The sequence below is a fragment of the Heterocephalus glaber genome, unplaced genomic scaffold (assembly GCF_053883595.1).
Source record: "Heterocephalus glaber isolate CG9 unplaced genomic scaffold, H.glaber_assembly_v1.0 deba00001689, whole genome shotgun sequence".
In the NCBI taxonomy this organism is placed as follows: domain Eukaryota; kingdom Metazoa; phylum Chordata; class Mammalia; order Rodentia; family Bathyergidae; genus Heterocephalus; species Heterocephalus glaber.
This window is the reverse complement of record NW_028258414.1, coordinates 11102114-11129520: the sequence shown is the minus strand read 5'-3', so window position 1 is coordinate 11129520 and position 27407 is coordinate 11102114. Positions and strand designations below refer to the sequence as shown.

The 27407-nt window shown below is 36.5% G+C and overlaps 1 protein-coding gene across 8 annotated transcripts in view; it reads right to left on the bottom strand.

Moving 5' to 3' along the window:
• Positions 1–27407, bottom strand: part of Glce (glucuronic acid epimerase) — a 93185-nt gene that overhangs the window by 23309 nt on the left and 42469 nt on the right. For 6 of the 8 annotated variants that reach the window (XM_021237005.2, XM_087199137.1, XM_087199138.1 and 3 more), the window contains one exon: positions 23601–23691. The exons of the other annotated variants lie outside the window; for them this stretch is intronic. The gene's annotated coding sequence lies outside the window, so the exon portion shown is untranslated. The remainder of the gene's footprint in view (positions 1–23600; positions 23692–27407) is intronic. 8 annotated transcript variants of the gene reach the window in all.

The following is a 27407-nucleotide window of genomic DNA, read 5'->3' as shown; positions in this document are numbered from 1 at the left end:
ACTGAGCTAAATCCTGGGCTCTGTTTCTTTTTTTTTTAGAGCCGCAAGGATAAGATGTGAAAATCTCAAGACTAGGAAATTTTGATGGATGGACTTGATAAGAAAGAAAGATACTAAGATAAAGATTGTTAATTTAAAAAAGTTTACAAAACAGCACATTTACTATGATCTCACTTTAGTAAACAATGCAAATAGAGGGCTTTATTTTCTAAATTTTAAGGATCACACTTACTGTTTTTCAACTATAAAAAATTCATTTTCATTAAAATATTGAAAGAAATATAAATCTTACATTTAAAATGTCTAGGTATATTTAGTTTTCAAAATAGGCACTTTTCGGGGGGAGAAGGAAGATGGATAGAAAAAGAAACTTTGAGTGTCCACGTGGAAGTATTCACACCACACAGGCTTGGTCAATGACAAACTCAAGAATTACGTTGCCAAATTATGGGAAACAGATCATAGGTATTTTCAAAAGAAAAATTTTTTTTTTGAGACAAGGTCTCGCTAGACAGTTCAGGTTGGCCTGGAACTCCCTGTAATCCTCTTGCCTCGGGCTCCCAAGTGCTGGGATTAGAGGCATGCATCATCATGCCTGGCTATTTTCAAATTTTATAAGTAAACTAATTGTACTGACATTCTAATAAGTGATAGTAGCTTTTAAAATTAAAACTAGGGTTTTCTAATGAGTAGTGATTTTCCTACCTAAAGCTTTGCCCCCTCTATAAACCAGATTTAGATAAATAAAATCCATAAAATAAAAAACCATGAAACCTTACCTACTGAGACCCTATGGATTTATTTCTTTAAAAACACAGTTCAATAAAAATTGGTTTTAGTAACTTTGGAGATCTAAACATAAAATAACACTCAGTAAATATCATAAAATAACTAGAATAACTTCTTTGCAGAAATTATAAAAATTAAGGAAAGTAAAATACAATTTTTAATTTCCTTTAAGGAGAGCAAATTAATAATCTGCAATTCAAAGAGTTTTTCTGTGATGCCTTACTTTTCAGATTCACTTTTCTAACTTCTAACTATTTAAGGGCAATTGACTAAACATCAGGAACAGTGGAGCTCACCATGAGTTCTCAAAGCATGAAGTCATGTTTCAGTAAAGAACAACATTTTAAAAAGAACTTAATTTAAAAAGTTATTACTGGCTTTTTTTCCCCCTCTGAAAACAGAGAATAAGACTTGCGTGCTTACGATTTTCTCTGATTTACAGGTCTAGTGATTTATATTTTTCATAATAAGTAAACAGGAGGAATAGTATTTGCTCAATGAATACACAGACTGGCCTAATCAAATCAGCATTTATTCAGCAGCTACTTACACGAATGGCATGTAAGGCATGATCCACGTCCTGAAATGATGAATTAATGTGCATAAAAACAACAATGCTACGATATAAGAACTGTAAGAAAGTTGCGTAGAGTATGCTAAGGAGAAGAAAGCACTAAACTCTGCCCTAATCAGGACACCGTACCTGCCATTTCCCCCACGTGGCACCTCTTTCCCCAGACATTGTCTGGTCTGTTCCTATACCTTGTTCAGGTCACTGTTTAAGCGTCTGTGTGTCAGGAAGGTCGTCCCTCACCACGCTTTCTAAAACAGTTCTCACCCCCTCATTCTTTCCGTCTTTCCTCAGTTCAGCATTGCACACTCCGATTACTAGCCACCTCCACCCACCAGCATTTCTACTGCACAGGGGCTCGGATTCTACGTCTCCTGCTCACTGCTGCCTAGAAACGTGCCTGGCTCACAGGAGGCCTTGGGTGAAGAGGGGTTGAATGAACAATGTTAAATATGCAATTAAAAAAACCCAGATATTTGAAGTAGGGAATTTTGTTTCCTTTCATACATATGGGTATTTGGAAATCATAATCCAGCTTAAAATAACTATAACTGACATAATGAAATATACTGAGATGCTGTATCCTGGCAAACTCTTTAAAGTAGATTTATAATTTACTGATGTTACTGCTTGATGGACCAAGATTTAAATTATATTTCAATAGGTTAAATCTTCAGTGATAGATCTAACTTAAAAAAGAGCTGAATAATATTTTCGGTGGTCAGGACCCTTTAGGAAAGTAAACAAGTAGAATTTTCTGGCAACTGCTCACAATAATAGGCCAAATGGGAAGCTAATTTTGTTAGTCTATTTTATTTTTTTAGTAATGAAATTAAAATCATCTCTGACACAAGCAGCTCCTAATGCTTCAAATAAGCTTACATTTCTAGGCAAACATTTCAGAGAAAGGAATATTTATAGTGTATGTTATACTATTCCCATTTTACAGATGAAAAAACTAAGATATAACAGCCCAGAAAACAAGAGGACTGGGACAAAGCCAAGATGAGAACTAAAACATGATATAATAAAGTTTTCTGAGTTTTCCTTATTTTATAAATGATGAGCCTGAAGTGCTGTGATGTTAAATAACTGACTGAGGTCACATGATTATATAACTGGTATTAAGGGATCTGACTTCGAGTTTGTTGGCTGACTTGAAAGCGTGTGCACTAATGTGTCAGAGTATCTCTGCATGACACACAAATCCTGTATTTAGAACCTGAATGCTCCCCTCCTCAGAACATAATCTGTAACCAACCACCAGACAGCAAACCTAGCTCAGACGTTAACAAGTCTTGTTTTAGATGATGCTGAACTGTGATTGTGAACAAATAGCTCATGCAGTTAAAATACAAGTTTCCTGCAAGAACAATCTCAGGCCAGTTCCTTCAGTGAGTAAATGTTGCATGTTTGCTGGTTTCTCCCTGCATGGAAGCCTAATGATGACCATGACTTGAGTAAGGGAAAGCGCCAACTTTCTCCCGAACAAGTGTAGTTGTTGGTCCCTGTCCACGCAATGCTCCCGGTGTCTGGCAACAAAACTATTGAAATTGCAGACTTGGGTCATCCTTCATCTCACAAGTTCTTTCCCATTGTGTTTAATAATTGTTCCTGTTTGGTTTGTTCTGTTCTTTCCAGAATATCATCTCTGTATGTTGGATCTCTTCATTCTTTATGACTGCTGTATCATCTTTTTCTTTAAACATCTTTCCCATCTCCTCTTCTCCCTTCTTCTGAATTCTGGGAAAGTGTCTCAAACTTGTATTTCATATGACTAATTAAATATTCTAATCTATTGTTTTTGACGCATAGTTTAATTTGGGTATTGCATGCTCAATTTCTGTTCATTTATTTGAATACTGCATGTTTTAGTTCCTTTCCTATTGCGCGTCTCTCTTTTATCCAGTATTCTTTCAATTTATGCCTTTCCATTAACCAGCTTGCCCCACTTTCACCCCAGTCCACTGGCTTGTGAACTGATTTCCACAATTTATCCCACCATTTAAAAAATATGTGAACATATAAAATACTTCCTAAGATTTCCTTGACATTGAGGCAAACTGTCTATCAGGAACATATGCTTTTGCCCTGTAGTGAGTGCTAGGTTCCTTGCTTTGTTTTTGGTTGCAGAATCTTCAGACTCTGGCCCCCGACTCAGTCCTTCCAGCATTTGCTATTAACCTGTAGACAGATGCAGAAGTTTGATAACAGTAGTGTGAACTTTCATCAGGAAGTTCATGCCTTGTCTTTTTTTGTGATGTTAGGATGAATCCTATGTTCAGGCACTGTCAGCCTAATCCAGCCACCACAGAGTGCTCCATCAGTAGCTCACGATAGTTCCATCAGTCCTTCTTAGTGTCACAGTTGGAATATTTCAGAAAGAAAATCTTGCCCTTACCAACTATTTGGTCACCCTGAGATTACATAGTTATACAGGAAAGAGAATTAATGATTAATTTTTTCATTTACCAATTTTTTAAAATAAAGAATTTGTTTTTCAATAACCAATAATGAGTTTTTTAAAAAAGTGACAATAAGCTTATAAGCTTTTAAACATATCTGATGTTTCAAGCTACTGCAGTTATTGCTTTTTTAGGTTCAAATGATCCTTTTGCCCCTGAGAATCTCTTCCAATTGGCTCCTAAGTCCTTTGCTATAACTCCTGTGGTTTTTGATGGCTTTCTTGCTAGGTTTATCACATACACTTCTGCCAAAGACTGGAAACAGCCATTCTCAGAGTTCTAGTTCCTTTTGGTGTGAACACCTAGATTACATCTAATTGGAGTCGACTAACATTTCTGTATTTCATGTATATTAACACTTTCTTTCCTGTCTCTAGTGCTGGTATACTATTTTTAGCTATATTTATAGTCATTTAAGCGGTGACAAAAGGTGGAGTTAGAAGGAGTCAGATGCTTTTGCCCACCCACACTGCTCGCTGTATCTATGAGTGTTAGGCTTGTTGCTAGATACAGGCGCCAAAAATAAAGTATTCTGTGTTCCGGCCATTGTTATTTTTTGCTCATACAAAAGAAACTCACAAGCAAGCAGCCTGAATCTTCAGATGTGGCTACATGCTCATTGAGAATACAGACACTTTATTTCTCCATGACCCTATGACCTAAGAAAGCTACTGAGGCCTCATGTTATGTCTGTGTTGTAGCCCAGAAAAAAGAGGAAAGGCACAGGGGTGAAAAAGCACATCTTTCCATGGAATTGATATACTTTAATGAGGCTTTTCTGAAGCTTCACACTACAGTTGTAGTATTTCAATGGTAGGCTGGGAAATACCTTTTGTGCCAGTCAACAATGTGCCAAGTGAAAAATCAGGGCTTTATTGTTAAGAAGGGGAAAATGGATACCAGGTAGAAACCGGTATATTCTATCAGTCATCTCACCAAAGATCCTTCTCAATGTACAAATTTCTTTCTTTCTCTTTCTCTCCGTCTCTCTTCCTTTCCCTTCCTCCATGTAGTGCTTTACTTATACCTCAATTACACAAATTGAGGTCTGGTTCAAACTTGTTATGAAGAACTGTTATATTGTGTTCTTCCCTAGATTGAGTTCCCTGAAGGTGCAGGGCATATTTTATTTACATATTATCCATATCAATGTTTATCACAATCTCATCCAATGTAGGTACCTCATAAATAATAAGTTGAAATGGGCCTTATTCAGAAACACTGAAGGCACAGATTCTGCCGAAGTGTGTAGAGTTCCATACATTGTCACCTTAACCTAAGGCTGTGTTACCTGCATGGGAATATAATTAACCCAGTCTTCCCAGAACCTACAGCTTGTGCTGGGAATCAGTAGCACTCCTGTATGTCAATCCTGCTACCCTCATCAATTCTCAAAACTCCATGGGACACAATTTAAGTTTAAAAAATTTCATTCAAATGAAAAGGGAAGTTCTTCCTTTTTAGGGGTTGGGGTTGAGGAGGGAAGTTAAGAAAATAGAAACATTTAATGAGCAGTTTTACCATATGCCAAATGCTATATATACTTTCATACTAAAATCATATTCTAAGAAAAAGGACTTGTTGCTATCAGCATACAGCTGAGGAAAGTAATTTTTAATTCTGCTGAGGAAAAATTATTATGGAACAAACAGAATTTAATCCTACATTTGGCTTCCAAGTGTTTATATCAAAGACCACAATATCATATAATCTGGTTCCAAATCATGATATATTTTCTCACAAACTACCAAAGAATGATGTGCTTATGGTTTGTGACAAACTACTAGCATTATACATCAGCTCCTAAAATGAAAACCTGTTTCTAAAGAGAGCTTTTATTTTATTTTTTTTGGTACCTGAGATTGAACTCGGGACCTTGTGCTTGCGAGGCAGGCGCCGGAACCACTGAGCTAAATCCCCGGCCCAAGAGAGCTTTTAAATTATTCAGCTTAATTTTCTCCAGCAGCAATAATATAAAGAACTAGGACAGAAATGACTTTTTTTTCCTGGTACTGGGGATCAAAACTCAGGACCTTGCACTTACGAGGCAGGTGTGGTGCTGCTGAGCTAAATTCCTGGCCCTAGAAATGATGTTTTTTATTTATTTATTTTTTATTCTTAAGTTCTTTTATTGGCACATTTTAGGTATATAATACGTTTACATTTATCACTGGGTGCTTGTACCTGTACATGATGTATCTTGGTTTAGAAATAATGTTTAAAGAGCAAAGAGCTGCCTTGTATCCAGAAAAGCTTAACAATTACAGTATAGCTGAAATGTTCTTTGACATATTATATCATACTTAAGGAAAAAAGGTTCTTCTTGCTTCTAAGCAATGTGTCAAACTAAGCATATGCTATATAAATAAATCTGTTTAGAAAGGAGTGCTGGGCTTTTCCAGCTGTGTGAGAATCCTCCATTTGTTAGGAAAGTTGAAAGAACCTAATGATGTGTGTATTTTACACAGATGATGTGTAGGGGACTTCACAGTACAAATTGGTAGTGTTACTATAAGAAGTTCTGGACAACAGCTGTTGACAGTCAGTTTTCATGGAACATCTTCTTTATCAAGTTTGATGCCATGGTACAATATGGGAAATGTAGAGACATGGGGACTAGCTCACAGTCACATGGAAGAATCTCCACGTGGAAGAACAGAGTGCCCAAACTGATTTTTCAAAGTGAGGAATTACTGGGATAATTTTTGATACAGACATAATAAAGTAGTTTTGAGCTACTCCAAAGCATCAAATGAGAAACTCAGTCCTGTCTTTGGCTTTATATTACATTTTTCCTGTACTTCATTTTCTACCATTTATTTTTCTGCTACTACAACATGTTAATGTCATGTATTACCTTCCAAATTTTGAAAGCAGTCAACAGTTCTTCATCCTCAATTTCTAAGAGAGGGCTTTGAGCCTTCAGGAGTCTCATATTTCAGATTATGTAAGACTGAGAGCCCTATGGAACTAGGCACTCATGAGAATGCCACGCTAACCTAGATGCTTCAAAACTAAGCAGCTCACGAACATGGATGTGCATATTACTCATCACAGTTTCTGAAGTGGAGACAACCCAAATGTCCACCCATTATCAACTGGATAAAGTGCAGTTCATCCACACAGCGGGACACAATTCAGTAACAAACCGACACTGCTATCTGTAACGGCATGGAAGAACCTCAAGAGCTATTGATAAGGAGCAGGACCCAAAAGGATACTGACTGTGGTTCCATTCATGTCACATTCTGTAAAAGCAGACTCCAGAGACAAAGGTTAACTGGCAGGAGCTGGGAGAGAGTGACCATCAGGATCATGAGGGACGAGATGGCAATGGAAATGTCCCACAGCCTGATAGATGTGGTAGCTAAATGACTGCATACACCCACCAAAACTAAACTGTATACATTTTATTATATAAAAATTGTACCTCGATAAATCTTGACTCTTAAAACAACTAGTAAAATCAATCTAGAAGATGTCCTTCTATGCTTTGTTTTTTTGAGTAATAAATGCTATGAAATATAGGAGAAACTAAACAGATTGAATAAACAAGAGGAGGTAGTATATTTTGAGAAAACCCTTAGCTTTAGAGTTTGACACACTTAAATCTGAATCTTGGTGAGCTGAACAATCTTATACAAATTAGATGCCATTTCCAAAATTCAATTTCCTCTTCCATACTTCCATCTCACTACTTTATAAAGTAGCTGTAAGGTAAAATGAACACTTAATGCCTACCACACAGATGAAAAAATTGATTATGAAGTTACATCTTCTAAAGCCAATAAAAGGGAGTAATCCTCATTTATTCCTATCAGGTCATTTAAATGACAAATATTTACTAAACATCTATTAAGACACAGTAACATTTTCCAAATAAGCAATCTGAAGAAACAAAGTACTGTACATATTCTCCTAAAAGAACAACTTCCTCTAAGCTTCTGTAACTTTTACCATCTCATAAAAGTTGGTAAGAATAGCAAGCAAGAAATAAGTATGATCTGCCTTTCCACAGAAGGACATATTGGTCAGGAACATAAGTTGTGTCAGCAATAAATGTGAATTAAATAAGATTTAAACTAAGACTTCCCAGGTGGACAATTTTCTAAGCAAACAGGAAGATCACTAAATTGAATTAACTTCAGCACTCCAAGTTGCTTTCATTTACCTCCCACTTATGACCTGACTACACGCTGAGCAAAGGGTATACTTTCTGTTGGCTTTTAAACTTGAGGTGAATACAAATTGTAATACAGAAATTCCATTTAACTAAATAAATAAGGCAGCTCAAGGAGAAATTAAATTTTATCCAAAAGAGTACTTCTTAAGGTATAGAAATACTTTTTTTCTGTATGTATTTACACACTGTTTAAAGCCTGAAGCTTCACTGACATTTATATGAACATTCTGAGATCTTGGGGTTAGGATTATTTATAAAGGTGAAACCTGAACTACAGGTATTTGGTTAAAAAATTATATTTTCTGTCTCTCCCTTTCCAAATTGAAATTCTCTACTCCTTAAACATATATGTGTGCATCACATGTATTTCACATATGCTATACAGTGTATACACTATTTCATGTTTTAAAAATTGCTCTTTCAAAGCAGAATTTAAATTATTACTTGGCTTGGTGATGTAACTGAGAGGTGGTGCACTTGTCTAGTATGTGAAAGGTCCTAGGTTCCATCCCTAGCACCACATTCACACCCACACATGCACACGCCCACCCACACACATGTAACTTATTACTCATTCCATAACCTTTAGGTTTCAAAATGTGCCAGACAATAGTTAGTTAAGAAATTAAGATGACACACAAATCTTTCCTTCTTTATTAAGCCAACTACAAAGGAGCTTCCAAACAATCCAAGAGGACTCTGGGTTTTAAAGTGAATTACTTATCATGTCTCTTTTTCCTTAGTGTGGAAACTACCCCTTTCAACCCCCACCCCTGAACTTGGAATTCTCTCAGCTCAGTCTCCTAAGTAGCTGGGATTACAGGCATGCACCCCCACACATGGCTCCAAAACTCTGTATCCAGCATAGAGAGTGAACTTAACAAGACACCTGACAGTATACACTAACTTCGAAGACATGGCAGCAATGTCTTCCACCTTTGCACTGTTGCCTAGTACAGACAGGGGTCTGTGTTCAAGTATGTTATTGCTGCTACCTATTTCTTGATTTAATATTTAATTTTTTTCTATCAGTTTCTTGGAATAAATTTATACAGTCTGAATGCAGAGATGAAGCAGAGAGTTTTACATACAGTCAGTGAAATTACACCTCTGTCCAAAAGTTAAATATAGCAACCTTAACATACTTTGCTTTAAGGGGCTCCTTAAGGTGACTCATGAGTTCTACACTAGTACACCTCTTAGCCACTGCAGGAAAACAGGAAATAACGTAAAGTACTCAAATATAGATATCTCACAATCTTTAATAGACAATGCAAATTTTCTTACATTGTTAGAAAATTCTTTCTCAGTTTCTTACTTTCTGCCATCTTTCTTATTGCCAGATGCTCCTCCCTAAAGAAGACATCTTCTACTCAAACAGAAACTCTCTCATCTAGTCTATGATTTTAGACTAATCAGAAGTCTGTAACTCTCAAGGATGTATTTCTTATATGCCCACGCTGCTACAATTATACCAAAAAATAAGCTGGGTGTGGTGGTGTGCACCTGTAATTCTCTGGGAGGCTAAGAAAGAAGGACCTAAAGTTTGAGCCCAGGCTGGGCAATTGTAGCAAGACCCTGTCTCAAAATAAAAAATAGAAAACAGGTTGGAGACGTAGCTCAGTGTGAAGGCCCTGGGTTCAATCCCCAGTACAGAAGGTAGGGTATGGGGCAAACACCTCCTTTAAGGCAGAAAACGTGTGAATGGATTTTTGCTCCTCTCAAAGTGCCTTGGACAACACTGGCTTTGTCTTCTTTGTATACAATGGTTTATTCCTGGCATGTATGAAATATTAGATATCCTCTCAAATTCTACTTTGCTATCCTAAACAGTTATGTTTTTCCCCTGTAAAAAGAAACAGTAGCTAGTTTAGAAATGCAAAAGAATCTCAAGCTCTGTGATAACGAACATTGTTTAGAGAGCAAAGCATCAATTAAAGCACTGAACTCTTTAAGAAAAATGTCAGAATAAAAGTACAACTCAATGGTTTCTATTTTCATGACCAAAAAAACTGAAGAAGGAAAAGGAGGGCACACACAAGTGCACACAGACGTATGTCAAGTAGTCATACCAATCTCATTGTTCTCAAGTGACAGATCAAGATCTTCTTTCCTTGGAAAACATTTTATACTATAATACAATATTATCGTCTCATCTTAGGTACTGTTACCTAGAAGTATCACTGACTACTAAGAACATAATATTAGCACTGAGTCAGCCATAGCTGTTAGAAGAGCACTAATGACTATTCTGCTATGCTGTAATACCAGACTGGTATTACTGGTTGACCAATCAACATGCTAAATTTTGTGAAGTTGTCCTCTAGCTCAAATAATGAGAATTATTTTCCAGCAAATAAAAGGGAACCCTAATCACTCAGAGAGCAGCCTACTTTATCCAAAGGTAGAGGAGACCAGCTTGAAACTGCACTGGGCAGGCTTTAGATATTATTCATTTGGCTTATGAATTTGGCTATTAAAATTTTGAGTGACTCGAAGGCTTAAGTGTGAATTGCTAATTGAACTAACCTTTTGGCTGGTGTGTGGAGACAGATTTCCCTATGCCAACGGTCACAATTGAGGTCTCAATGATCGATGAAGTTGTGATATCTCTAACAGCAAGGAAACACTGCAGCAGAGGAATTAGGACTGTGCAACCATTCTCTAAGATCAAACGTTAGCGAAGATAATGCAGGTGGCTCATTAGCTATGACCTGCAAGATAGCACAGGTTCCTTGTTAACTGTGACCTGTCCTTCATAAGTATGCATAGTTACTCCGCTTTTACAGCCTAGCTCATTAAGTCCATTAGTTCTGTTATTCCTTACATCTGCCTTCACATCCCCTTGCTATGTTGTATAATCATAAATACTGACTAATCCTGAGCTCTTGGTCTTTAACCAGGAGAGAGCTAAAGATCAATTCCAGGTCCCCCAGAAGTAATAAACTATCATTCGTTATTCTCTATTCCTTGTTCTTTGTATATAATTCTTTCATCCCTTGCTGTCCCCTCATCATGCAGCCAGGTATCCCCTGGTAACTGGTGGAGCTATCACTCCAACATCAAACTGGTTGGGCTATTACCTTGACACAAAGGTTTGTATAAGCAGCAGAAATATATGCCCTAAATGAGAAAAGCAAAGGCATATATAAACATATGGAAAAAGTCTGGAGCTAAGAACAAATAGCAACAAAACAATGGCCAGGAGGCATTTGCTGGTTATGTTGCAAGTGCTCTGTGAATATTATATCAACTCACCTGATCTCCGATTTTTAAGGAATGGCTGGACAAAAAATAGTGCATTGAAGGGAAGAAGGGAAAGGAAAAATTATGAGAAAGAAGAAAAGAAAGAGAAACAAAGTCTATGTAAATAGGGAAGGGTGGTGGGGGTGAAGGGCGCATAGGTAATGGGGGAAAAAATAAGAACTAAGATACATCATGTTCAGGTACAAGCACCCAATGATAAATGTAAATGTATTGTTTACCTAAAATGTACCAATTAATATATAAATAAAAAAATAGTGCATTGCAAACAAAACTACACACACACACACACACACACATTTCTTTATATTTCCATTCATCCATCCATCCATCCCTTGGCTGTTTAGAAAAACCTGGTAAAATTTACATATTTTTGTCTTCAGAAATCTAAAGGATAATAAAATCTGTCTTATTCCCCCTCACCCACAACTACGCCAGAGTAGTAAGAGAAAAATGGGTTTTTATTAGAATTGCCAAGGTGATCTGAATTCTTGATAGCTTATTTTTAAAAAAAATTTACTTTCATGGTCTTGTTTGGACAATCCACAAAGTGGCTTTATCCACATGATAAACTCTGTATGTCAAATATTCCATCTGAAATATGGTCTTTTTTGCTTCTTTAGAAGGAAGTTATGAGCCAAGGAATACAGAGAGCCCCTTGGAGCTGGAATCCATGGAAGACATCTCCTGGAGACCTCCTCAGGACCCCGGTCCTGCTGACACACTGACGTTAGTGCAGTGAAGCCCATTTTGGACCTCTGACCTCCAGAGCCAGAAACCAAATCTGGCTCTTAAGCAACTGAGTTTGTGGTGATTTCTTATAGCTGCAATAGGACACTAGCACCTATATATACTAAGCAATTAGTAAGCACCAATAAATACTATTTTACTGAGTCCTGGTTGTTGGTACTTAGAATGTGTCCTTCAGTACTATTTTGATAACCAGGACTGGCAGGAACACTCTTTGGGCTAATGAGAGAGCAACTCCCAATCACGAGGCAAACATTACAATGAAAATAACAGGGATAAATCAGGTCTCTTGTCATAGACTACAGTTCAACTGAACTGACCAGTTAATAAGAAAGAACACTGAAGTATCCAACTGTAATTGTGTATTTGTCTATTTGTCCTTTCAGTTCTAATATTCCTCATCTCTATTACTAGCAGCCTACACAGGATTGTTATATCTTACTTATTTTACATTATAGAATGTTCCTAATATTTCTTGCTCTGAAATCTACTTTATCTCATATTAATATTGGACTCTAATTTTCTTTAAATCCGTACCTTAGAATACCTTTTTGTATGTTTACTTTTAACCTGCATTTTTCTATTCAATGTGAGTTTGTAATTATAAATTGTAAATTTATAAATTTGTAAATTATATGTACAAACATAATTTAATCTTTCTTTTTAAAAACCTCTTAAAATCAAGCTCTTTTAACTGGAAACTCTTAGCCTTTTCTATTTGATGTGATTACGGGTACACTTGCCTTTAAATCTAACCTCTTGCCAATTGTTTACCATTTTCTCACCTGTTCTTTGCTTACTTTTTCTTTTCTTTCTGCCATGTCTGGTAATTTTTGATTCCATTTTATCTCCACTACTAGCTTATTAGCTATACCTTTCCTTAAGTTTCTATTTATGCTGTAAATCTCACAATATATTATTTTTGCATTTAAAAGATTCTCAAATAAAGGGAAATGGCTTTTATATCTATTCAAATATTTACCATTCCCAGTGCTCTCTATTCCTTAGTGGAGAAACAAATTTCCATCTGATTATCATTTTCATCCTGTTGGAACAATTGCTTCTAACATTTCTTGCAGTGCAAATTCTCTGAGCTACTGTTTATCCTCAGTCTTTATTTTGCCTCCATTCTGGAAAGATCTGTGCAGGCAGAGCTCCAGGTGATGCAGAGTTCACTGTCATCTGGCACGCATGGTTTCTGACAAGATGTCTAAAATAATTTACATATACTTCTTCATCTGTTATATAAAGCATCATTTTTGTCTCTGGCTGCTTTCAAGATTTTTTCCTTTGCCATCGGTTTCAACAATCTGATCTTTGTGCCTTGATATTGTTTTCTTCATGCTTCTTCTGTTTGGAGTTTTGTCAGGTATAACCTGTGGGCTTACAGTTTTTTTAAAACTTGGTAAATATTTGCTCACTACTTCTTGAAATATTTTCTCTACCTTCTTCTAAAATTCATGATGCTTGTGTTAAGCTGCTTAACAATGTCCTGCAGCTCAGTGATGTCATGTTCCTCTTTCTTTTTTCCCCTTTCAAGAGTTTTCTTCTCCTGGTGTTTTGGGCAGATGCTATTGTCATGTCTTTAGGTTTTAATAAATTGTTTTGTCCTGTAGTATCTAGTCTGCTGTTAATTTAATTCCAGATGCTATATTTTTCATCTCTAGAAGTTCTATTTGGGTCTCTCTCTTTTTATAAATAATTTCCATTTCTCTCCTTGGCATGTTCATGTCTGTTTGAATGTCCTTGCCTATTAATTCCATCACACATTTTATTTTTCTTTCTTATTGGTTTATTTTTGTCCTGGCTAAAGATCATATTTTCTTGCTTTTTTTTGCATGTCTGGTAATTTTTTATTGGATGCAGAACAGAATTTTGCACTGTTGGATACTGAATTTGTTTCAGATTTGTTATGAATATATCTTACATGCTTAATCTTTACTACATAGATATGTTACATATTCTTTAAAAAGTAGAAAATGTTACTGCAAATTTGAATGGATAAATGAATCTTTGTAATTTTTTAACACTTAAAATTTTAAGCATATATTATTTGTTAACTATAAGCACAATGTTGTATAGCTCTCTAGAGATTTTTCATTCACTGTAACTGAAACTTTATACCCTATGAACACTAACCCCCAATTTCTCCTTCTCTCCCAGCCCTTGCCAACCACCATTCTACGTGTTTCACCATTTTAAGTAGCCTTTCAACACTGTGTCGCCAGATGGTGGAAGGGCAAAAAAGGTCTAGCTAGGTCTCAGCAGCTCTTCAGTAAGGCCTGTAGGCTATCGCAGTGGATACATCCTATAGGAGGTGATTAAGTTATGAGGGCTGAGCCCCCTTGAACAGCTAATTATTGAGTCTAAGGAATAGAAAGAAAAAAGAATGATGAAAAATGAACAAAACCTAAGGAATCTCTAGGTATCATCAAGTGGACCAATATACATTGTGGGACTTTCAGTCAAAGAAAAGAAGTTGAAGAAATTATGGCCCCAAACCTACCAAGTTTGATGAAAGACATAAATATAAACATCCAAGAAGCAATAAACACCAAGTAGGATGACCTCAAAGAGACCCATACCAAAAAACAAAAACAACCCCCTCAAGAAAACCAAAAAAACTCAAACTAAAACAAAACAAAAGAAAAAAGCAAAAACAAACAAAGCACACAACACAAAAATCCAAGAAAAAAGCCAGGCATGGTGGCCCATGCCTATAATCCCAGCACCTGGGAGGCTGAGGTAGGAGGATTGCCACAAGTTAGAGGCCAGCCTGAACCACAAAGCAAGACCTTGTCTCAAAACAACAACAACAAAACCCAAACCAAACCAAAAAACAAAAACTCCCCAAACCAAAAGCAAAAAGACCCATACCCAGACTCGTAATCAAATGGTCAAAAGACAAAGACAAAGAGATTTTTAAAAGCATCAAGAGAGAACTGATTCATTAACACCATGGATTCTCATTATAGTTATCATCAGATTTTTCATCAGAAACTTTGGAGGCTATAGGCAATGCGATAATATATCCAAAGTGCTATTAATATCCATCAAAACTATTCTTCAGGAGTGACTGGAAGAAGCCAGGCTTGGAAGTACATGCCTGCAATCCCAGCATTCTTGGAGGCTGATGCAGGAGGATAGAGAGTTTGAGCCCAGCCTAGGCAACTTAGTGAGACCCTGTCTCAAAAAAATGCTGGGGACATAGCTTGGTACAAAGGGTCTAGGTTAATCAGCAGTATTGCTAAGCAGAACAAACATAACAGAACAAGTAAGGGTAACATCGAGCACCAAGACATTCACAGATAACAATAGCTGAGTGAGTTGGTTATTACTCTACCTCCCCTGCAAGAAATGGTCAGGGGAGCCCTGCAAGGTGAAGGGAAGGAACAGCAGACACTTGAACCTGTATCAAGAAAGACAGATCTTAATAAAGGTCTTACATGGGCAACTGTAAAAGTTATTGCTGCAACTATGGTTTATAACTTCATGTTTGTTTGATGTGCAACTTAAAGAGACTACTGTGTCTAAAAAAGCTTAACTTTTTGGGCAAACAATACCGAAGGATTATGTATAAGAATATAATTTGTGAGTCACCAACTGACCAGAGTTGAGATAGAGTTTAGACTACCATAAACTCAATACTGGGTGTTCTAAACCGAACATTAAATGTAATCCCACAGTAACCACAACATAAATATACACAAAAGAAAGTGAGAAAGGAATTTTTTTAATAGAACTGCTTTAGCCTTCTTATTCTGGTATATTACATTTATTTATTTATTAATTTTTTTTTCTGGTACCAGGGATTGAACTCAGGACCTTGGGCTTGTGAGGCAGGCGCTAGAACCACTGAGCTAAATCCCCGGCCCGTGAGAAAGGAATTTAAACACTTGAGTACCAAAATCCAACTATGAATGTGACAAAGGAGCAGGATGCACAGTCAACAAAAATCAGTTCCATTTGTATAAGCTAACAATGACCAAGAAATGACCAAAACAATTCCACTACTATAGCATGAAAAAATAAAATGCAGAGGAATTAACCAAGAAGGTAAAAGACTTACAAAATGAAAACTATGAAGCATCCCTGAACAAAATTTTAGACATAAGTGAATGGAAACATATCCCATGTTTATGGATTGGAAGACAACATTGTTAAAATGGAAAATGGTACAGTCACTATGGCAAACAGTATGGAGGAACCCCAAAAACTAAAAATAGGGTTACCCTCCAATCTAACAATTCAAGTTTCTTAGTATGAAACTGAAAACAGGCTCTCAAAAAGCTATTTGTGCACTTTTATTTATATGAGCATTATCCACAATGGCTTAAAACATGGAAGCCTATATACCTGTCAATGGATGAACTGACAACATACATTCGAATATTAATCAGGCTTTAAAAGAAAATTCTGACACATGCTCCAACATGGCTGAATCTTATGGACATTTTACATTAAGTGAAATAAGCCAGTCTCAAAAAGACAAATATTGTGTGACTCTAGGTTATAGAAAATACTTAGAATACCATAGTCAAAATCAGAGAGACAAACTTAAGAATGGCAGCTGTCATGGCCTGGGGAAGTTACTGTTCAATAGGTACAGAGTATCGGTTTTACCAGACGGAAAGTTACAGAGATGGAGCCTCAGTATCAAGAACATATTTAATACTACTGGACTTTATACTTTAAAATGGGTCAGATAGTAAATTTTATACGTATTTAACAACAAAAATTAGACACAAAAAAGAATCATAGCGCTAAAAATAACCTTTGAAGGAGCTGGGGATTTAGCTCAGTGGTTCCACCGCCTGCTTTGCAAGCACAAGGTCCCGAGTTCGATCCCCCATACCAAAAAAAAAACACCTTGTGTGCACAATGACTAAGTGTGTATGTGGAATCACAGTGGCAAATAATTTAAAAATAACCTTTGAAACTATAACTCTTAACTGCTTTATAGGCTAAAAAAATATCTACAGTTTAAAGGTTTTCAGTTACAATCAATTTCGGCTGGACCCACATTAGAACTCAACCAACTCTTCTGATTATAATGGTTGTGCTTTCCATTATAACTTATTTGCTTTGATAATCCACATGCAACATTTGAAATAAATACACAAACATACTAAAGTAATGCTGTTATATCACTCCATGTAGTATTGCAAGATGCTTTACCTTCCAATTTCACAAAAGAAACACTGAATTATTAGACTTTTCCTTACTAAATGTCAACTAACATGTATTACCTTGCTTTTTCTTTTCTTTTGGAGACAGGGTAGTTCAGGCTGGTCTTGAACTTGTGACAATTCTGTCTCAGCCTTCCAGGTGCTAGGATTACAGGCATGTGCTACCACACCCAGCCACATTTATCACTTTGTAAACAGAAAGTCTACAGTTTGACAGCTTATCTACACCAAGAAACTTTTCCATACAGATTTATCATACTTGAGAAATGTTTTCTGTATTTACTGATTTGGAAATTTTAATATGCTAGATATAAATATCAAACAACTGTGCCTGGTCTATGGAGACATTTACATTAAGTATACAATAAGGTCACTAATATAATAAGATTATTAAGAGAAAGCTCTTACAATGCTCTGATAATGGTCCATAAAGTCATTAATCTTGACAGTACAACATTACTTTAGGGTAAAATATCACTAAGGACACAGACAGTTTAATCACTGTACAAATAGAGCTTACTAATCCACTATAAAATGAGTTTATTAAAAAAACAGTTTAAAGCATTATTTGCAGCTATACTAGTCTGTCTTGCAAATATTATACTAAGTATCATTTCTAAGAGTTTAGTTAGACTATCAAAAAGTTACTGAACATGTGTTGATTTTTTGAGATGAGTATTTTTCCTATTAGTAGCAATGCAGATGTGTATTACTTCTGATTCATAGGTGAGTTTTGTTTGCGAGAAAACTTCTGAGATACTAAATGTGATTTAGCCCAACAGTTTAGCATTAATGATCATGCTGGTGATGCCCTCAGACAGTAAGTTTTCCAAAAGTGAAGCTCCCTTGAGGTTGAGAAAAATTAACTGAAGAATGAGACAATCTCAGTCTTCAAGTTTTCCTCCCACACGTTTAAATCTAAAAGAAGTTTTCTAATCACTTTCATTATTTTTTTAATTTTAGAAGCAGCAGCTGGGTGTGGTGGCACATGGTGCATGGCTGTAATCCCACACTCTGGGAGGCTGAGGCAGAGGATCACAAATTCAAGCCCAGCCAGGGCAAACTTAGCAATTTAGCAAGACTGTCTCAAAATACAATATATTTTAAAAGGGCTGGGGATGTAGCTCAGGGCAAAGCCCTGGGTCAACCTTCAGTACTGGGGGAATGGGGCCGGGGTAAGGGGCAGTATAATATAGTGGAAAAGTGTTTGGAGGTAGAGGTGACAAGACAAATGATCCAATCCTGGCTCTACACTGTTAGCTACATTAGCTTGTGCATATATTTTTCTTGCTTGTAAAATATGGACAACATACCTACTTTGTGGTCTAATTATAAAGATTAAATGAAATAATATGGGAAACAAAGTGCCTGAGTCAGGGTGGACCCGAGAACAGCTGCTTAAAAAGAAATTAGACTCAGGGCTGGGGATTTAGCTCAGTGGTTCCAGCGCCTGCCTCACAAGCGCAAGGTCCCGAGTTCGATTTCTGATACCAAAACAAAAAAAAAGAAATTAAACTCCATCCTTCTTTACCCCCCCCCCCCATTTCAAAAAACACTTTCAACCATGGAAGGCGAAGTATATACTGTCGCTGTCAGCAACACACACTGGTTGGGCTGCCACTCGACTCCCCCGGTGCCAGGCTGTGAAGCACAATCCAGTCATGGAGGTCACCTTCTAGTCTATAATAAGGAAACAGATGCCACCATGACTAAAGCCAAACACAAACCCACACCTTGTCATCCCTCACTCCCTGCTTTTCAGAAGAAGGGAAAAAGGAAATAAAATGAAAGCATTTCTAATATATATGGACAGCCTTTCTTTTGCTTTTACCAGGCTAGGAAAATAGTCTCAATTATGTCACATTTACAAATAGGGCCTGAGATATGTTATGTTGCAGGCAGTGTAGAAAAGCCTGCATTCTTTAATTTAGAATTAACTTCCTTCCTTCCGGGTTTTTTTTTTTTTTTTTTGAGACAGGATGTAATAAACACAGATAACTAAAACTTATATATGGAAGTGTGTGTTTTATTACAAAATATAGCCAAAGAGCCAGCTATGACAGCTAATTCAATCAAAGATACTAGAAAGGTTCTACACACCTGATTGATCATAAAAGCAGAAAATAAAGAGAAATAAAAGAGACCACATAAATATATATGGATGATATATAAAAAGGTGTTAGTCATTAGTCACTAGGGAAATGCAAATTAAAACTGTAAGATACCAGTACACATCTATGTATATCATGGCTCACATACATTAAATCAGCTAAAAGGCCAAACTTGACAATTGTTGAGAAGAATGCAAAGCAACCAGAACCCTCACAAACTAGTGGTGGGAATCTAAGATTGAACATGTAATGGAAGAACATTTGGCAGTTTCTTTTTTTTTTGGTACCGGGGATCAAACTCGGGTCCTTGCACTTGCAAAGCAGGCGGCGAAACCACTGAGCTAAATCCCTGGCCAATTTGGCAGTTTCTTATCAAGTTAAAAACACATTTCTAATAAGGTCCATAAACCCACTCCTAGTACCTACATACACATACTTACCCTTATTTAGGACTGGCCCATACCAGAAACAACCCAGATGTTCCTCAATAGGTAAATGAATAAAGAAACTGTGGTACATATATAATACATTACTACTTGACAACAGAAAAGTATAAACTAATGATTTAGACAAGTACATTTTTCTATGTGAAGGAAGTCAGATCTATGAAGTAGTATATTGTATGGTTCTATTTATATTAGATTCTGGAAAAGGGTAACAAAAAGGCTGGAAAACACATCAGAGGCTGCCAGGGTGTAGAGGGAGGACAGGGGTGGACTACATAAGACCATGCCAGCACAGGGGAATTTGGAGGTCAGGGGACTGCTGTTAGCAGATGCACGACTTCGCATTTTGCATAACCCACAGGTCTCTACAGCACAGAGTGAATCTTACCATGCACAAATTAAAAGCAAAAAATGACCAGGATGTCCAGGAGACTCAAGATGAAATATAAACCGTGACAAACGTATCTAATCAAGGTAGAAATGAATAACACAGCAGACTGACAGGGAAATGAGAGAAAAAGAAAAAAAACCACTGGACTTTCAAAAAGAACATTTGGCAGGATATATAAGAATAAAGAAGCCAAGTATGGTGGCACATGCCTGTAATCCCAGCACTGGGGAGGCTGAGGCGGGAGAACTGCCATGAGTTTGAGGCCAGCTTGGGCTGTATAGTGAGTTCAAGGGAAGCCTGGACTGCATAGCAAAACCCTGTCTCAAACAAACAAACAAATAAACAAAAATCAAAAACAAAAGAATAAAGGTAAAAAGAAGTATAGATAGGCACTGTACTCTATTTGGTAAACTCATTCTCGCAGGACTGTGTTAGAAGTTCTATAGGTAATGTGAGTATACTGCAGAAAATGAGAGTAAGTGCTCTTCCTGTGGGAGGAACAAGTTACAGATAAGCAAAGGCAGAAAGCCAGAACAGCCTCTGTGGTACCACAATGGAGTTGGAGGCATCAGTATGAGCTAATTTTTTAAATATATCATCAGACAGTAGACAGAAGAAATATAGAAGTGTGTAGTGCAGATCAGTGGACACATGTACACTTCCTAGTTCTGACAGTTAAAGGTGGGAAAGTAGTAACACCTCAGCAGCAGTGAGACTACATGCTACTACTGGATGCTGGTTTGTAAATATTGCTTTGCAGGAAGATGGGAAAAGTGGCTGACACAAGGGCTTGAGCGGGGAATATACAAATGAGTCTTGGAGAGCCAGAAACTGCTTTTTAAAAAAGACAACACATGTTGAAAGGACACAGAAGCAAACTTGAATGTGTTTCCAGTGGCTGGAAAAATGTGAGTAACAAATCAGATAACAATAATATTGGTTCTAATCCAGAGAATATTCATGAGTTCACTGTGATATAAATAAGCGATTACATAAATGTGGGGAAGGACTACTATTTCTTATAGAATTATAATTGATGAATGAAGAAGGAATGAGAATAGGAAGAATACCATAGTAATACTGCTGCAGGCAAGACCCACCAGTAAATGCTATAGTGGCTGTAACATTAAGGAGAAACAGTATCTGTGGAGCCTCAGAATGTCTTCTCCTAAGAGAAGAATATTAACTTTACAACGGAAGAATTGGGCAGACACCACTATCATCTAGCATCACCACTACCAGCACATGTAGATGTCATGCAATCCCTGACTGCATGTACTAGAAAAACAAACATGACCTCTGTGGTATTTTTTCCAAAATCTCTCACCTCAACCTAATTATAAGAAAAAAAATAGAGAAATCCTAACTGAGTGACATTCTTCAAAGTAACTAACCAAGGTGTGAAAGTAATGAAAGATAAGGAAAGACTGGAGTTGTCACAGATTGGAAGAAAGCAAGTGAATATTAGATGTAGCAGGTAACTAAATGTCACAGGGGACTCAGGAAAAGGATTAAATGTAACACAGGTAACTAAAGTGTAACTAAATGTAACACAGGACTGGAAAAAAGACATGGTAGAAAAACTAAGTTCGTAGTAACTCAGCATCAATTCTTTAGTTTTGATCATTTTGCCACCTTAATGTAAGATATTATGAAGGGAAGCTGAGTCAAAAGACAAAAACTGCACTATGTTTACAACTTAGGTGTACATCTAAAATTATCTAAAGACAAAAGCTTGTTTTAGGAAAAAACAAGTTTTAAATTTGCTTCCTAAGAACACAAACAAAGAAACCTTACACGTCTATTTAGGCATGACAAACGAGGCTGGTTTTCAAATCAAATGATTTTTTACAAAATGAAGATCACAAAAGCTTACTTTGTTTTCCTTATGGTTCTCCTGGTTTAGCCTCCCAGAGAAAATTCTTTTACTTTGATATAGGTTGGAAGTTCTAATCTATCTGGTACTCTTTAAAATAGGCTGTTTTCTTCAGCCAAGAGATTCTGAAATCTGCAGATGCTGAGTTTCCTATATAAAATGGTGTAGTGTTTGCTTATAACCTACACACATCTATCCTCCTATACACTTTAAATTGTCTCTAGATTACTTGTGATACCTACTACAGTGTAAATGCTGTCAAGAGTTATACTGTATCGTTTGGAGAATAACCACAAGAAAATTAAGTTTGTACAAAGTTTTTGCGAATGTTGTTGGTTCAAGGTTGGTTTAATCTGCCAATGCATAATTCAAGGATTCAGAGAAATAAGTGGTTAAATTTACATCTCAGAGAGAAACATAATAGCAACTTTAACCACTAAATGTAGTCTGGTATTACAATGTTCTCATTTAAAACTTCACATACTGCCCGGGGATTTGGCTCAGTGGTGCCACTGCCTGCCTCACAAGCACAAGGTTCCGTGTTCGATCCCTGGTACCAAAAAAAAAAAAAAATTCACATACTGTTATCTGCTTATTTTACTAAGACAGATATGAAGAACACATAATAATTACTGTTTAAATTTAGTAGGAAAGATGAAATACAATTAATTTGTGGGAAAATTTTTTAAGAACAGGGACAAGACACCTTTTTATCACATAAATTTTTATTTTAAAAATCTAAGCCAAGTGGAGAGTTCTATTTAGTAATGAACACTTAACACATAACAGCTCACAACACTAAGTTTTATTTTTAAAGTCAATTATTTCTGAAACCTAACACCTCCTTCCTCTAAGAAGTAATATACATCTTTCACTTTGGGATGTTAAGCTTGGTATAGGTACATAAACATTTATATTTGAATTTCTAATTAGTTTTATATGACAACTCCTACTGACAACTAAAATCAGCTATCAATTCACGTACTATAATTACACAGCAGAGGAGGCACCCTGACTCAGACTCCTAGGAAAAGAGTAAGCAAACTTCTAAAGGGCCAGATTTTAGGCTTGAGAGCCATACAGGTACTGTTGCAATTAATGACCCCTGCCACTATAGTGCTAAGGAAATGCACTTGATAAGTAATGATTGGTTGTGGTAAATACAACTTTATTTACCTACATAGGTAAATAAATAAATAAACAGCCACAGTTTTCTAACTTCACTTTGGGCAAATAGTTTTGATTTTTTTTTTTTTTTGGTACCGGGGATTGAACTTGGGACCTTGCGCTTGAGAGGCAGGCGCTGGAACCACTGAGCTAAATCCCCGGCCCCAGATTTGATTTTTTTAATATACAACCTCTTCAGTGAATTGTGTTCCCTTGCATCTGACAGTTTATAAAAGAAACATTAGCTATTTAAACAGTAAAGGAACCATGAACAAACATATTTTCTTAGGTCAGAATCTCCAGTTAGACTGAGAAATTAAAATGTATTAATAAAGCACACATCAAAATATAAGTCTGAAAATGTAAGAATATGATTATATTTTATTCAATAATCTTACCTTAATCAAATGAAAGAATCTAAAGCCTAGCACATTTCTGGCTTCAATTCAAAATATGTTTGAACCAAAACTTCGGTTTCTTGTTAAATTCCTAGAGAAACAAAATTAAAAACTTTTCAGTCAAGATCCAGTTGCAAATAAAATGGAGTAATCACACTTCAATGTGTCTCTTAAGTGAATGTAGCTAGCAGGCCTGCAGCAGCTACTGCAGAACTCTGAAAAGGAAGTAGCAGGTAGGCTGAAGGAAGCCCAGAACCTGAAACACCACCTAAGCAACGATGAGTTGACATTCTGCTCCCTTTTGGTGTCACCCTCTGCCCAGAATCTCATACAGCTCACATGAAAAGCCTGAGGAGAAGCACTCTCTCCTTGTGACTGGAGGAGAGGGAAACGGGTCTTCTAGTACTCACAAGAGTGTGGAAATCTCCTACCTTTTCCCTCCATTCTCAGCTAGGCACTGGTGGCAGCCACAGTAGTGGGGGCCATCTGGAGCCCAAAACTCTGAGGGAGGAGAACTTTCCTTTTTGGTCAGAGGAGTTATGGTCCCAAAAAGATACAGCGAATCTCTACTGCTTTTTTCTCTCTTTGTCCTCTGGCCACTTGGCCCAGGAGACAGGCGTAGCTGCACATGTGCATCTTATAGAGGGACAAATAAAGTCCTACCCTTCTGATCAGAGAATGGAATAGGGGAGCCCCAGTGAATCAGAGACAACTGGGAGATCACATACAGGAGCTTGGAGAACAATACCTCAAACACCTCAAAGTTGTTCTTTAACAACTAAGCATCCACAAGCTGTGAGAACTGAACTATGGGACAGACAACCTCCCAAGTTCCATTCTGGTGATGGATGGTGCATACAGAAGACAGAGCCAAACTACACAGCAAAAGCTTTGAAAACTCAACCGATGATGTAGTCAAAACCCACAGGACTTCCAATTTGAACATAACTGGCTGACTGCCTACTAAAATAAATATGAGAATATTCTATGTTGGATTTAAATGACATCCAAAGTCTCACAATATGGAGTCAAACACTCAGGACATAATCCAAAATTGCTAGGTATGCAAGAAACAGGAAAATCTCAACTCGCATAGGAAAAATGCCAACACAAAGAAAAACAGATACTAGAAAATACCTGAAATGATATCAAAGTAATACAGAATGCTTCAACAAGTAAGAGCAAAAAACCCTTCAAACAAATGAAAAGATAGGAAGGCTCAGAAAAGAAATGGAAGACATAAAGAAGAACCAAGAAAATTTGGAAGTGGAAAAATATCAACAACCAAAATAAAAGCTCATTAAAAATGAGCTCAATAATATAATAGAGATGACTGAAGAAAAAACTCAGTGAATTTCCTATATGTGACTAGAAATTATCCAATGTGAAGAGAGAAAAAATTAGGGAAAAATAAAGAAATTAATTTATTTGTCATACTCAAATATCAGCAAGAAAAAAGGGTTCAGTGTAAACTAAAAAAATTTTTTTAAATTTCCCAAATTTACTGAAACAATCAGGAGGCATCTTGCTCGCCTCCTGTACTTCATGACTTCCCTCCCTTCGTGCCCTGATTTACCCTGCTAAAATAGCCCAGAATGCAAGAAAACGTTCCTTGTACTGTTTATTGTAGTCCTAGCTGACGTGGTCCTAGGAACAGCAAGCTTGCATGTCCCTGTTCCCACCAGCCTCATCAGTCAGCTAGTCTCAGAATGTATTAGGTACAACAAATTACCAAGGACACCTTGCCCCATCTCCTTGTTTGTACTTCACCTCCTCATGCCTTAAATAAAGTGACACGCAGGCCAAAGTGGTCTTCTCCGGTCAGGAGGTGGGGAGGCCCCACCTGGTCCTGCTTTAATTCTCTTTTGTTTTCTGCATCTTCTGTGGCCCTACTCAGACCCTGGACCCTTGCCATGCAGGCCATGCCACCCCAAATAGGATAAACACAAAGAAATACATAGTCAGACATATCTTAATTAAATTTTAAACATCTAATTGAACAAAAGAGGAAAAAAAATCCTGAGTGCAACTAGAAAAATTTAGTCATTACTTTTAGGGAAACAGAGTTTATATGATTATGGGTTTATTTTCAGAAACCATGAAGGCCAAGAGAAGTGAAAACGTTTTAAATGCTAAGAAAAGAACTGTTAACTCCGATTTCTATATTTAGCAAAAATGTTGAGATAAAGGTGAAATAAAGACACTTTCAGATGAAGAAAACTAAGAATGACATCGAATCACTTGAAAAAAACTGCTAAAGGAAATTCCTAAAAAAGAATTTGATAACAGAAGAAAAAACTGAAATATTAGGAATGAAGGAAGAGCAGCAGAATGTTAAATATCTCAGCAAACATATCAGATTTTTCTTAACTCCCCGAGTTCTTTAACTTTTGTTTGATTGCTAAAGGCAAAGAGTGTCACATCTGATGGGCTTTCAATGTATAAATACTAATACACGCATGTCATACATTTGACTCACAGTATCCATGGATTCTACAGTGGCAGATTCAACCCACTAAGTATTGAATGCAGCTAAAGCTGTATTCAGAGGATAATTCATAGTATTAAAATTATTTACATGAGAAAAAAGAAATTCTAAAATTAGTTATCTATACCTCCATCTTAAGAAACTAGAAAAACAGGAGAAGAGTAAACACAAAGCAAGCAGAAGAATGAAATAATAAAGAGCAGAAATCAAAGAAATTAAAAAGAATGAATTCAGAAAATAAAGCAAAACCAATCAGATAAATATAAACAATACTTGTCTTCTTTGCAAGGCTGTCAAAGACAACAAGGGAGAAGACACAAATTCTCTGTATTGGTACAGAGAATTTAGAATGAATTAAAATTCATTCTAAACCCCACAAACATTTAAAGGGAAGAAAGGATGTATGGTGAACAACTCCATGCACATATAGCCAACAGCTGAAATTAAATGGATCAACTCCCTGAAGCCACAAAGTGCCAATATTCATTCAGGGGAGAAGTTGCATAGTTCTCTATCAAATATAGTGAAGCCACAGATAAAACCTAAAAAAAAAAAGAAAAGAGTTCTATAGGTCCAGATGGTTTTACTAATGAAATACATATATAGTAACACCAAACTGACAAGATTGGTAAGGGGAAAAAAAATCACTATTTGTAAATAATATGATTATTTATAAAGCTAATTTCAAGAAATACAAATACACAGACACAAAAAACCCTCTTGGAACTAATAAGTTTCATAAGGTCAATGAAAACAAAGGCAACATCAATCACATTTCTAAATACTGGTAATTTGGAACCACATTTTTTTTTTTTAATTTTTAAATCATACCATTGAAAATAGCTCTATAAAAATGAAATACTTAGAGACAAATCTGAAAAAACATATACAGGATCTATATGGTAAAAAACACCCTCAAAACTACAAAATCTTGATGAACTAAGTCAGAGGAGATCTAAATATGAGATCTGTATTCACATATTGGAAAATTCAACATGGGTAATAAAAGATACTAATTCTTCCCAGACTACGGATGCAATGCAATTCCAATCAAAACCCCAGGACTTATTTGTAGTTATAGGCAAGCTGACTCTAAAGTTAATATGGAAAGACAAAAGAACTAGAGTAGTCAAAATTATTTTTAGAAAAATAAAACTGGAGGAATTACACTATCTAATTTTAAGGCTTTAAGCTGCTTATCAAGACAGTGCTTGGTACCAGTGAAAGTACAGACACACAAATCAATGGGATGGAACAGCATACACAGACAGCCCCGTAAATGTGGCCAGCTGAGTTCTGACATAGGGACAAACGCAACA